This window comes from Aotus nancymaae, unplaced genomic scaffold (assembly GCF_030222135.1).
Source record: "Aotus nancymaae isolate 86718 unplaced genomic scaffold, 86718_ANA_hifiasm-v0.15.2.pri h1tg000019l, whole genome shotgun sequence".
Taxonomy (NCBI): domain Eukaryota; kingdom Metazoa; phylum Chordata; class Mammalia; order Primates; family Aotidae; genus Aotus; species Aotus nancymaae.
The window spans coordinates 16,128,528-16,140,869 of NW_026988431.1; the positions used below are offsets into that span (position 1 = coordinate 16,128,528).

At 38.6% G+C, this 12,342-nt stretch overlaps 1 protein-coding gene across 3 annotated transcripts in view; it reads right to left on the reverse strand.

Moving 5' to 3' along the window:
• Positions 1-12,342, reverse strand: part of FNDC3B (fibronectin type III domain containing 3B) — a 371,599-nt gene that overhangs the window by 298,297 nt on the left and 60,960 nt on the right. Inside the window, exon 1 of one of the 3 annotated variants that reach the window (XM_064378642.1) lies at positions 2,177-2,193. The exons of the other annotated variants lie outside the window; for them this stretch is intronic. The gene's annotated coding sequence lies outside the window, so the exon portion shown is untranslated. Of the gene's footprint in view, positions 1-2,176; positions 2,194-12,342 lie in introns of those variants that run through there. 3 annotated transcript variants of the gene reach the window in all.

The window sequence follows — 12,342 nt, forward strand, 5'->3', positions numbered from 1 at the left end:
AGTCACAGATGCAGGTTGTGAATGGGGAAACCACACTGCAAAGTCATCAACAGTTAAAGCAGGTTAAGTCGGGCCAGGAGGCCTGGGAAGGCCTGTCATGAGCAGCCACCACTCCATAGTGACAGCAACCCAAAAGTGAACCTCCTCGGTATTAACCAGTAATTGACAAAATTACACGTGGACTCAACTCTCAACAGGGTGGCTCAACTCTGCTGTGAGGAGACCTCAGGAATACCTCCCTGATGAGAGCAGACAAAGCTTTTCAATGGAATTAAAGATGAAGCAATAGAAGTGGAAGGCTTTCATCCATAGTTAACTTTAAGAACCAAAGCTTACTCTTACTTATTTGTAATGACTGTGAATGGAAATTACACATACTCTTCATTAAAGAGCAGGCTGGCCATAGCTTTTTCTTAGCGATTTCAGGACAGTTTGTAAGAAAACTGTGTTCTGTCATAAGATGATGTATTAGGATGTTAATGAAACATTTTGATCTTACATATAGAGCTACGCACCCCAACCCTACTTAAGTTCTTATGCTTAATTTTAATGTTTTTTCTTTCTCTTTTCCTCATCAGGCAGTGCTACTACTAACCATGCTCCCTCCAATCTCTGGGCATTTTCCTAAATTTGCTGTCTTAAGCTTTCTCTGGGCTGGACAGCCAGACTGTCATTTCATATACACACAGAGAGGAGGAGTCCCTGAGTGCGGTTTCATGTGCTTTGTGTAGTCTTCCTTTTCACCACCAGCTGATTATCAGCTGTGAAGGTAGCTGAGCAGGCCAGACGTGTGATCTCTGGATAACTGAACTGCAACTCATTTTCATCTTAGTCAAAAGTCTCAGGAGAAATCACCCTGACTAAACACACATTTTCTTAGTCTGGGTTCCTTCTTCCTTCCCTTCTTGGTCTGTCTATCTGAGCTGGCCAAATCTATCACAGACATCAGCCATTTTAGTCAAGGCTGTACCACCCACATCCACACTGCCCCCAACACGCCACAGATATGTGATAATGAACCCATTCTTGAAATCAATTACCCTTTACAAATGAAGAATAAATGCACTGCAAAACTAATAAGAGAAAAGCAGAAAATAGATCATCTCTACTACAATGCATTTATTTGTCCAATCCTAATGGACTTTTCTTTCCCCTGCCACAGAGGGCCATGATTTCTCTCCTATTCTTTATTTTGCTGTTACCCGTACTTCCATTTCAAAGAATTTGGTAACAACCACAGGCCCTCACAACCTCTCCCCCTAACCACACATAACACTAAAACCATAGCACTTCACGCCTAGCTAGTTCTATGCTTCTGATTGACAGGGAAAGGCTGCCACATGAGCACCTGTGATTAACTTCCCTCTCCCCTAAGAGAGCAAGCCTCTGGTTACCCTCTAGCAAGGCCCCGGCATTTTCAACAACCCCTGAGCTCAAAGGCAGGGCTGGGGGCAGGACGCGCTAGAAACAGAATGAACAGATCCTCCCTGTTCGCAAGACATTTAATTCCACCCAAATGTGTCCCCAAAGCTTTTAAAGAAAACTTTACTTTAAAAAGAATATTACAAAATATTTTCAGGTTTTGCATTTCTCTAGGTAACTAGCTTATTACTTTTTTTTATTTTGCTGCTGCTTCTCCAAGTCTAAAAAGGTTTTTCATGGTACTTTGGTTCCAGCCTATACTAAGAAACATAATGGCCAAATTCATGAAAAACATGATTCGCAGAAGAAACTGCAGGCCCACCTCCAAAGGCCAGACAAAGCAATTATATACCAGGAAGAATTTCTAACTTTAAAAAAAAAAAAAAAAGCCAAAGCCCTAATCACTACTGGGAGAGTTTTTAAGTCTGTGAAACTGGCCTTGGAATTAGTAACAAAATGTCCTGGTCCTCACCCTGTGGGCCAGTGACCCAAATTTCCTTACATCAATTCAAGATGTGCATTAGCAGTACGGTACGCAAATTAATTTCAAATGACAAGAGAAAAAGAAACATTACAGTACCAAACCCTCCAGGCCAGCCTGGATAAAAGGAGTTGATTCCCTGAGTTCAATCACAAGCCCGGCTGAGGCTCCCGGCTCACTTCACCAGCACCCTAATGAGGCCTCCCACAAACTTTGACTATCCTGGACCAGTGTTTTAAAAGTCAATGGAAAACTGGGCATGGTGATGCACACCTGTAGTCCCAGCTACTCAGGAGGCTGAGGAAGGATGATGGCTTCAGCTCAGGGAGTTTGAGTCCAGCCTGGGCAACACAGCAAGACCTTGTCTCTTTGAAAAAAAAAAAAAAAAATGTTGATGAGGTAATATAACAAGTAAGTAGAATGCATGTGTTCAGTTTTAACTTTTCACTTTCATACTCCAATTCAAAACCCATCAAAAACAAGACCTATAAAGCAACTTGAAAATAATATCATAGTATCCTCATCAGAGTTCATATCACTATAGTTAACTGTGATTCCATGTACTCCATAAAGCTAGTATCTTTTCCAGGAAAATACAGATTAACCAATCACCTTCACACACTTCAAACAACATAACAACATGTAAACATTTCGCTTGCTACATGCCTATTCTGTAACCTGAAAAATACATTGTCACAGGCTCATTAGTAAAATCAGCTCAATTCGTACTTCATGAAAATTTCCTTCTCTACTAAGAATACCCACTGACTTCTAATAGTGAGAATCTATAGTGGACCAAGTTTCAGAAAATTGTCAAAAAATACAGCAGAGAAATGTCCTAGCCATTTGTTTAAGGTTCATGCCTGTAATCCCAGCACTTTGGGAGGCCGAGGCAGGCAGACTGCTTGAGCTCAGAAGTTAGGAGACCAGTGTGGGCAACATGGCAAAACCCTATCACTGTTTTAAAAAAACAGTAATAACAGGAAAAAATATTCCTGATTCAGGAGGTGGGGAAAACCACATGAATACTCAAAATACAATGTGACTTGCTGAATCACAGAAAACACAGCCTTGTTCTTTGGAGAAAGAGGAGTTTGGGAGATTACTAAGAAATTACTGTACTCTATATTTTCTAGTAAAACAATAAGATAGCTAATGTTTTATGAGTGATTGTAAGACTAGTTTCTAAATGGCTTCCAATATAAAACCTAAACCTAATAAAAATTTATATGACAAACATTTGCAAAGTTGATTTACATTGGTTTATGCCTTGACTATAGTAAAGAAAAAGAAACTTATAAAGAAGTTAAAATTTGATGCAGAATCATATAACACAGAAAAAAGGAAAGAAAAACTGCATTCATGAACCTCCCCCAACATGGGTGGCCTTTATGTACAAATGCCATCAGTCAAAAGGACAGACAACTTCCTAAATGTGTATTTCCTAAGTTTTATTATTAGCAAAAGTTAGACAAGAGAGGCTAAGAGAGAGAGCAAAGCAAGGTACTCAGTTGTACACATTCCTACAACTAATGGAACGTCAAATATCATTTACTATTTTACTTTCCTCATTAGAAAAACCTCTTTCCTTCCTGATCAATGCCGGCTTTAAAAGGTTGACTGATGCTTCAAGACCTAGAAACTCTGAAAACACTTGTCATTTCTACCCTTTCAGCAAAACCAGAAACCGCTTTCTGATAATAACTATGGAAACACCAACAGCATCAATGGAAGAAAAAAAAAAAAAAAACCTCATTAAAACAAAATAGAAACACAATGTGATCTTCTTTACCTCCGAAATTCTGGGAAAATCTGCTCATCCATCAACACACCCCTGACTGTTTTTACCGCTTCCCTGCTACTGTGAGAATATGGCTTTTCTTTCCCTTCCCAGTAACACTACACCAGTGCTCTGGCATTGGCTCTGCCCATGTGGATTAGCATGCGGCCATTCTGAACCTGATGTGGGACACTGCCACTGGACAGGAGAAACCTAGAGGTGGTTTCAGGGCTTTTCCTTGAGCTAATCTCTCCTGTACACTGCAGGCAAACATTCCCCTTTGCTTTTTAAAAAATCAAATTAAATAGCACGAAAAAGGATATGGAGAGGGACTAAGAATTGTTATTAAAATTTTTTACATCCCCTCTGGTAAGGATAGCTCAAAAAAAAAAAAAAAAACTATATGTTATGGAACCAAAAAACAAACCATGGTGGACAGGCCCCAGCACGGAGTATTGGAAAATATGAGTTCTAATAGAGGATTTGTCAATAAAATCATTAGCTCTCAACTTCAGCAATGAATTTCCTCTCTTTCGCTTATAAAATGACAAGATTATAGATTAGCCCTTAAGGTTCCTTTCTGATCTTAAGGGAGTATGTTTCTTTCCTTAAACACCAATTGCTTACCATGCATACCTAATATTGATTAAACTAAAACTTAAAAACACCCGCACAAACACAAGGCTGGGCACAGTGGCTCATGCCTGTAATCCCAGCACTTTGGGAGGCCAAGGCAGGCAGATCATGAGGTCAGGAGTTCCAGACCATCCTGGCCAACATGGTGAAATCTCATCTCTACTAAAAATAGAAAAAATTAGCTGGGCATGGTGGCGCGCACCTGTAGTCCCAGCTACTCAGGAGGCTGAGACAGGAGAATCACTTGAACCTGGGAGGTGGAGGTTGCAGTGAGCCAGGATCACCCCATTACACTTCAGCCTGGCAACAGAGCAAGACTCCGTCTCACACACACACACACACACACACACACTCTCTCTCTCTCTCTCTCTCTCTCCTAAAAGCCTGTTTCCCTTATTTGTTTGAGTACAGCTTGAGCCTTCTGCATAAAAAGAAGAATCTAAGTAAAATGTTGAGAAAAGAATGTATTGAGCACAAAGTGCTGATAATTAGTGTTTTTATGCCAATAAAATCTAATTTTACAGCTGAGTTCTATACAGCTGTGCAAGACAGACTCTTGCCATGGCTTGCCACTCGAAGGAAAGAAGGAGTGGTGATAATTGTTCATGCAGAAAAATCTCTTGAGACATGAGCAGTACCTGGAGGTATGTGCCCAGCTGGCTGGTTGAGGCACAAATAGTCTGGAATTTGCCTTCTTGTCTGATATGTGTTCATTAGTGAAGCAAAATCACAGTTGTCTGAAAAAGTTCTTAATCTTAAAAACATTCTTGCTTTTTACATCCAATTATAAGCATAAAAGATTTAGTCGGGAACATTCAAATCCACAGAGAAATCCTGTGAAACTGAGTCTTTGAGATTAAAAACACCACCCCTCCAGATTAAAATAAATACTAGGTTCGAGCAACAAGCCAAAGGAAGCATTCTCTGTGCTCTTAAAGTGCAGAAAGAGGATGGATGCCCCTAATAAATAGGCCCTGTCTTCAAGAATCCACAGATGCTTTTTAAAAACTTTTGGCTTGGCATCATTTTAAATTTGGCAAAGCAGAGTCATGTCCAAACTCAAAACTAACGTATGGGAAAGCACTATTTTCTGGGAGAGAAAAATCCATATACATACAGATTTTAAGTAAAAATTACATGTAATTTGGGGCTGCTTCTGTAAAACCCCCTATTAATATGTAATAGAGTTTGCTTCCATAGCAGCCCAGCATACCCCAAATCTTTACAGAAACATAAAAACTCAATGGAAAAAAGTTACATCACTATATATACACAATCTCTTGACCTCAGAGCCACCTCCTCACATAAATAACAGCTCAGATTTGCAAATATTAACTAAAACGGAAAGGGGGCTTATCTACAAAAAAAGTTTACCAACCAAAGGTTCGTTTGCTCTGTTCGTTGTTTTTAAGTGGTATTTGCATAAGCTTTTAGACGAATTAACCATTTTTATGAGAACACTTCGCTTCCAGCTACACTCATATCACAACACATCTCACACCCCTGACATCCCAAGGATGACAGTCAGGTATCTACAAGGAAAACATGCCAAAGCTATGAGCCCTTATTCTCACACATACCCAAGCCGACCCTGTTACATTATCCAAACATGGGAATAACTGAAAATACATATTTTCGTGAAATTCAAAATGATATGTATGCTTCTATAGGACAGTGAGGGAAAGGTCTACAGAACTGTAGTCAGTGAAAAAAAATCACTTCCAAACCCCCTTGAGGAAGTGTAATTCCAAGTTGCATGGGAAAGTGGAAAGAGACAGAAGTCAGAACACACGTTCCTGCTCCCTAGTGCCAGGAGCTCACACTATACCCAGCCCTTGGGCACCACCCCTGCCTGGCACCCCAGAGCACTTAGACGGGTCCCATTGCTTTTCAGGACTGTGGTTCAAGGTTTTCTTACACAAGCTCTCTGTGTCTTAGTTCCTTTATGTAGAATATGAATGATATGCATGTTGAAGCATGTAACTTCCAGATAGCCCTTTAGTAAGACCAAAAATGTATGTTGTTATCCTACTTGTAGAAATCTATTACGAATCAAATTCATATTTGTGCATCAGTTTGGGCACCTAAGAGACATGCATAACACCCTTGAAAAGAAGGAAAAAAATGTGTTGTAAGCACCAAGCAACTGACTGCTCTCTGGAAAGATGTGGAGGGAGAGCTCTGAAGTCATTTCAGCCTACTGGGGCAAAGGCACCGTTTGGGGTACCTGCACACTAACTCTTACCTAACACCAAAACATTCTACGAAGTAGTTGGTATTGTCCATTTACAAATATAGCAACTAAGGCTAAAGATGTAATTTGCCCAAAGAGACTCAGAAAGCGGTAATAAAAGCCCATGCTCTTAGCCAGCTAACTGTAACATCTAAGAATCTGACAACAAAACCCAAGTAGAAGAGCTGGTTAGAAATTATATACAGATGGCCGGGCACGGTGGCTCACGCCTATAATCTGAGCACTTTGGGAGGCCGAGGCGGGTGGATCACGAGGTCAAGAGATCGAGACCATCCTGGTCAACATGGTGAAACCCCATCTCTACTAAAAATACAAAAATTAGCTGGGCATGGTGGCGCGCGCCTGTAATCCCAGCTACTCAGGAGGCTGAGGCGGGAGAATTGCTTGAACCCAGGGAGGCGGAGGTTGCGGTGAGCCGAGATCGTGCCATTGCACTCCAGCCTGGGTAATCAGAGCGAAACTCCGTCTCAAAAAAAAAAATTATATACAGATTAGTGAGTTTTAAAGACTAGATAAAACAAGTACATGGTACAAAATTGAAAAGGTATCAAAAGATAACTTTCAAAGACACCCCAAGAGAGTACATCTCCCTCCTATAGAGTGCTTGGTTCCTCTCCACAAAGGCTGCAAATGAGTTTTTGGTGTTTCCTTACCAAAATACAGATTTAATAATTTTTAGAGCACATTTTAAAGTAGCTTAAGGAAGGTTAAGCAAATCCATTATACTACCATTTAGCATAGACGGTTTCAAATTAGAGTGGGGGGAAAAACTACCAGAAACCAAATTATGAATTACTAAAGTTATGTCTTCCATGGTGATTTTAATGAAATGTGCCATGATTAAACACAAAAGCAAAATTATTTCCAAAGAAGGGCAGCAAGTTATTGATGAAGGAACTGCTAGAATAATATCTTTGGTACAAAGGGTTTCAAGATTTGATTATTTTTAAGTAACTATTGTAAAGTAAGCATAAAGCAGGTTGAAGGCTTCTCCCTTTAATAGTGATAATATTCCAAAAGAAGGATTTAGCTGAAAGATACCTTATAACATGAAAGAAAAGAACTTGCAAAAAGGTAACCATTGTGTTAACCAGATATGTACTGTGTACCCATTTTGTGGTGGCACTGTACTAGCATTTGAGGGTTCTAGAAAGCAAGCCATGAGTTTAAATAGCATCACAGTGAAAATGTTATACTCCATTAACTAAAAACAAATCCGGGTTGGACACTTCTGATGAAATACCACACAAAGTCAACAGACCTCCATGCTCTATGAAACCTTTCATCTGAGATAAGCCCCAATGTCTAAATTTGGTTTCCCAGCTGTGGCCTCTTTTCTAGACTTTGAAAGCTGACAGGTGTTACAGAAGGTGAATTTGTCTTCAAAACATGCCCCATGCCTTAACCTTCATTTCTGATCAGCCCAGAGAATACTAAAATTTTTTCTTTAATCAGCTCATATAGAATTCAATAATGTTTACTTTACACAGTTTTGTTTAATTGAATAGATGTTATAAAACATTCATTATAAGGAAAACAATCTGTATTATTAACATCACTGACAGTTCATCCTAATTATACTTAAATATATATATTTCAAAGATTTCTGGCATAAGCTATTGTAGATATCGGTTCAAATATTTTTTTCAAAAAATTATCGTATTCTCACTCCTGCACGGTTGAGGGTTGGAAATTGGTAAGAACACTGTGTCATACACTGAAAATCAGTTTAGAACTGTTTTTTTGTTCTAGATACAAGTTATTTCTTGAGAAATATTACATTTAATGACATTCTCATAAGCAGTTTTATTTTTTCACTTAATGTGATGGAACATAAAGCAAATACCAGGTGTTAGAGCTCAGAAGAGACCGAAACAGAAATTTCACCTGAAATGACAACAGTTAACAAAGAAACAAATTAGCAGGTGCAGATATATCATGTAAGGGAACATCTATTTACTATTTCAGATTAGTTCATTATGATAAAATTGTAATATAAAATATGTATACAGTCATATTACTAATTCAGATAAACATTTTGAAAACATAAAAAATGCAAAATTCTATAGAAAAATATTTTCTTTCAAGGACAGAAAACTGTCACACACCAGATAATTAAGGAGATATCATTAATAGATAAGAACAAGAATTGGTATATATATGGCTTATATGCAAATAGGTGAATTTCAGTTTGAAAGCATGGTGCTTGCCTATATTCTAAACATTGCCTGTGAACAATGACATTAATCTATACTAATATAATTTGTTAAGAAAACGTTGGCAGCTACATCCATTCATTTAAGAAATACTATTTATTTAAGAAATCTCTATTTAGTTTCTCCTCTGGGTAAGACACTCCTTTGTGCTGAAGTTATACAAATTCTAAATTTAAGCGATTCATTAACAGGCTTTAAAATTTTTCCAGAAAAATCTTTTTAAATTTCAGCATTGGTACAAAAGGCATGTTCCCCAATTCAATTTTAATATTTCTCCTTATAGGATGAACAAAAAAGACAAACACAAAATATTTTTCAGTTAATGCCACTGGTAAACTCAAAGAAGCAGGAGAATGAAAAAGGCAAGTAACATTTTAGGATCAATGGTTTTGATGTCATGAACCCCCCCAGAGGGTCTTAGGAGTACCCAAGGGTCCCTCAGACTACACTTTGAGAATTGCTGCTCCACACAAGCAGGTTAAACGCACAAATTTAAGAAAACAGATTGCTGTCCCTCCTTTTTATTTTCTATTATACAACTCCATTTCATCTGACAAGGTCTGAAGGAAGAACAAATTAATCCAAATTAAGAGGTATTTTAATTCTATCACAGATGTCTCTCTCCAGGACTTTCTGCTACACTCATTAGAGAACATTTGTGAGGCAAATTCATTTGGTAAATCACGAGAGGAGAGAAGCAGGCTGGAGGGCTAAGAAAACTGGATGCTGGGGCCCAGGTACTTCCTGCTGGGGCTGTCAGCAAAGTACAGGGGAGGTGCTGACACCCGGAAATCCAGGCCCATTAGATGGGGATTCCCGTTCAATCTCTCCTGTAATCAGACTCATGCCCTAGATGCAAGGCAAATGATTACCACTAATGCAGTAAAGACAAATAATATTGTGTTGCCATTCTCAAGTAAGAATCGTTATCTGCTCTGATCTCTAGACCTTCATTTACAGCTCAATGAACCCATTTCAAATCCCGCCATGATTTGATCTCGTATTTTCTAGGGTCATTCATTTACTTATGTCTTTCATCAAAGAACCCAAAAGAAGTCTTCCGAGGCATAAAGAGAACTTTTAAAATGAGAACCTCAAGTTTCATAGACAAAGGAATTAGTAGGACACTGAAATTCATTTCCTAAAGCAACGAATTAGCAAAATCAAAATATGCCACAGCTAATTGATTTGCATTCAGCAAACACTGTTAGATGAGAGACTTCCCTTTCATTTTTAAAAATAGATTTAACAAGCATATTAATTTTCCACTGGCCGCTATAAATAAATGGAACTCCAAAATATCTTTCTTTGCAAAGGCGTTTGCTCTAGCCAGTCACTGTTAGCCTGACCCTGAGTGGAATGTGTATTTACATTGCCGAGAGGCAGCATTGTGTGCTGGTGGGAAACCACTTCTCACAAACCTCCCATTCAGCCGAGGACTCCACAATAGGTACTCACACAGGAAGCACGCCTTGCAAAGAGCACCTCTGCCATTCCAGAAAGAATTTTCCAAGGCAGCAAGGACAGTGGATCACTATAAATGCCATGTTCACAGGCCCTAACTGCCTACACTTCAGGGTCAACAAAGCCAGTGCTGTTCACAACCATTCCCCCGAGTTCTTCCCAAGGTGAAAGGGAAACTGTCAACAATTCCATTTCATTTTTCTAGATAATCTCTCAGGGTATTGCTTTATTTTTCTAAAAAAAAACCACTAAGCCATTTTTTTTTCTCAAATATTCTGGAAAGTACTCCCAAGAATGCACTGCTTTTTCAAAGCCAACTGAAAGGTGTTAACATTGAATGTGCAAATTTTTAAAACTCAAAACTTCAAATATTACTTCAGAACTCCACTGATTCCTTAAATACGAATTTCTTAAATACTGACCACTGTGTTTAACTGCAAAGCCAAAAAATTTTTATTTTAACTCCTCAACTAGAAAAGCGTGTACTGTCAGTAGCATCATGTTAATGATGACTTCTGTACAGGTATGTACAGGAAAGCAAGACAATGGTGACTGCTTACACATGCCATCAAATCAACTGGTGAATGAAAAATGAAATTAAAAATACATTTTGGCAATTCAATACTAAACTACTAACCTTGGGGTTAGTAGTTTAGTATTGAATACTTGAGCATATAGGGAAATACAATCTCATTTTTTGTGTGTGTTTTTTGGTTTTTGGTTTTTTTTTTGAGCGGAGTTTCGCTCTTGTTGCCCAGGCTGGAGTATGATGGCAGGATCTCAGCTCACCGCAACCTCCACCTCCTGGGTTCAAGTGATTCTCCTACCTGAGCCTCCCGAGTAGCTGGGATCACAGGCGTGCGCCACCACACTCAGCTATTTTTTGTATTTTTAGTAGAGACAAGGTTTCTCTATGTTGGTCAGGCTGGTCCCGAACTCCTAACCTCAGGAGATCTGCCCGCCTCAGCCTCCCAAAGTGCTGGGATTATAGGCGTGAGCCACCGTACCTGGCACAACCTGGTTTTTTAAAAAATGTGTTGATTAAATTCTCAATACCCCAACTTCCCAACCTGTAGAAGAAAAGTGGCAGCTGTTTCCGACAGTGATCTCTCTTAAGGCCATTAAATAATTTAATAGTATTGGGTAAAGGGCAACTCTTCTGGCTTTTCTCATTTCTAAAAAAAAAAAAAAAAAAAAAAAAAATTCTTGCAGCTCCAGCTCAAAGGCTCATTTCTCAAATTAAAGAACTGAATTCCATGACCGATGCACCTGCCAGCTCTACCAATCTATCAATTTTGGTATCATAATAATAAATATCACGAGTAATATGTACATCTCAAGGGTTTCTTGGAAGTCTACTTAAGGCAGCTGCTATAAAATAAAAATATGTGTATCCATGCCCATCATAAACATTTACCAGTGTCAGGAAGTTGCTTTTACAACACACGAAAAGTAAACCAGAATATGAGGAAATGTTCAAAATACAATGCTTAGTACAATTTACACAATCAGATTATATGTGTATACACAATTTTTTAAAAGACTGAAATGAAATAGAACCAAAATGTTAATACTTAACCTATACATATTGGAATAATGAGTAAGTTATATTTTTTCCTTTGAACTTGCTAAAAAAAATCCTACAATGAGCATCTATAATTTTTATAATGATACAAGTTAGCTTTTTTTTTAAACCATGTAATTCAATTTACTTTGCACCATGTGATTGCTTCATTTTTGTGAGGAAATTCTGTGTGTGTGTGTGTGTGTGTGTGTGTGTGTGTGTGTGGAAATACTTTCAAACCACCACATACAAAAAGACCTAAAGAACATAGGTTTACCTAAGTCTCACAGAACTAATTGTCACCATTCAACTCTGACTGTGGGACACAACAATGGAAGAACATCTGTGGTTAAGTAATAGATTTGGTAACATTTACAAAACCAGCTCTAAGGTCATGCTTGCTGAGTAATCCCTAGATTAGGCATGCTCACTAGGACCAACCCAAACAGCTAAAAAAACAGGGGGTGGGGGAAGCAGGCTCCACAACCTTACTTTTTTTAGATAACAAATGCTCCATAAAATCCT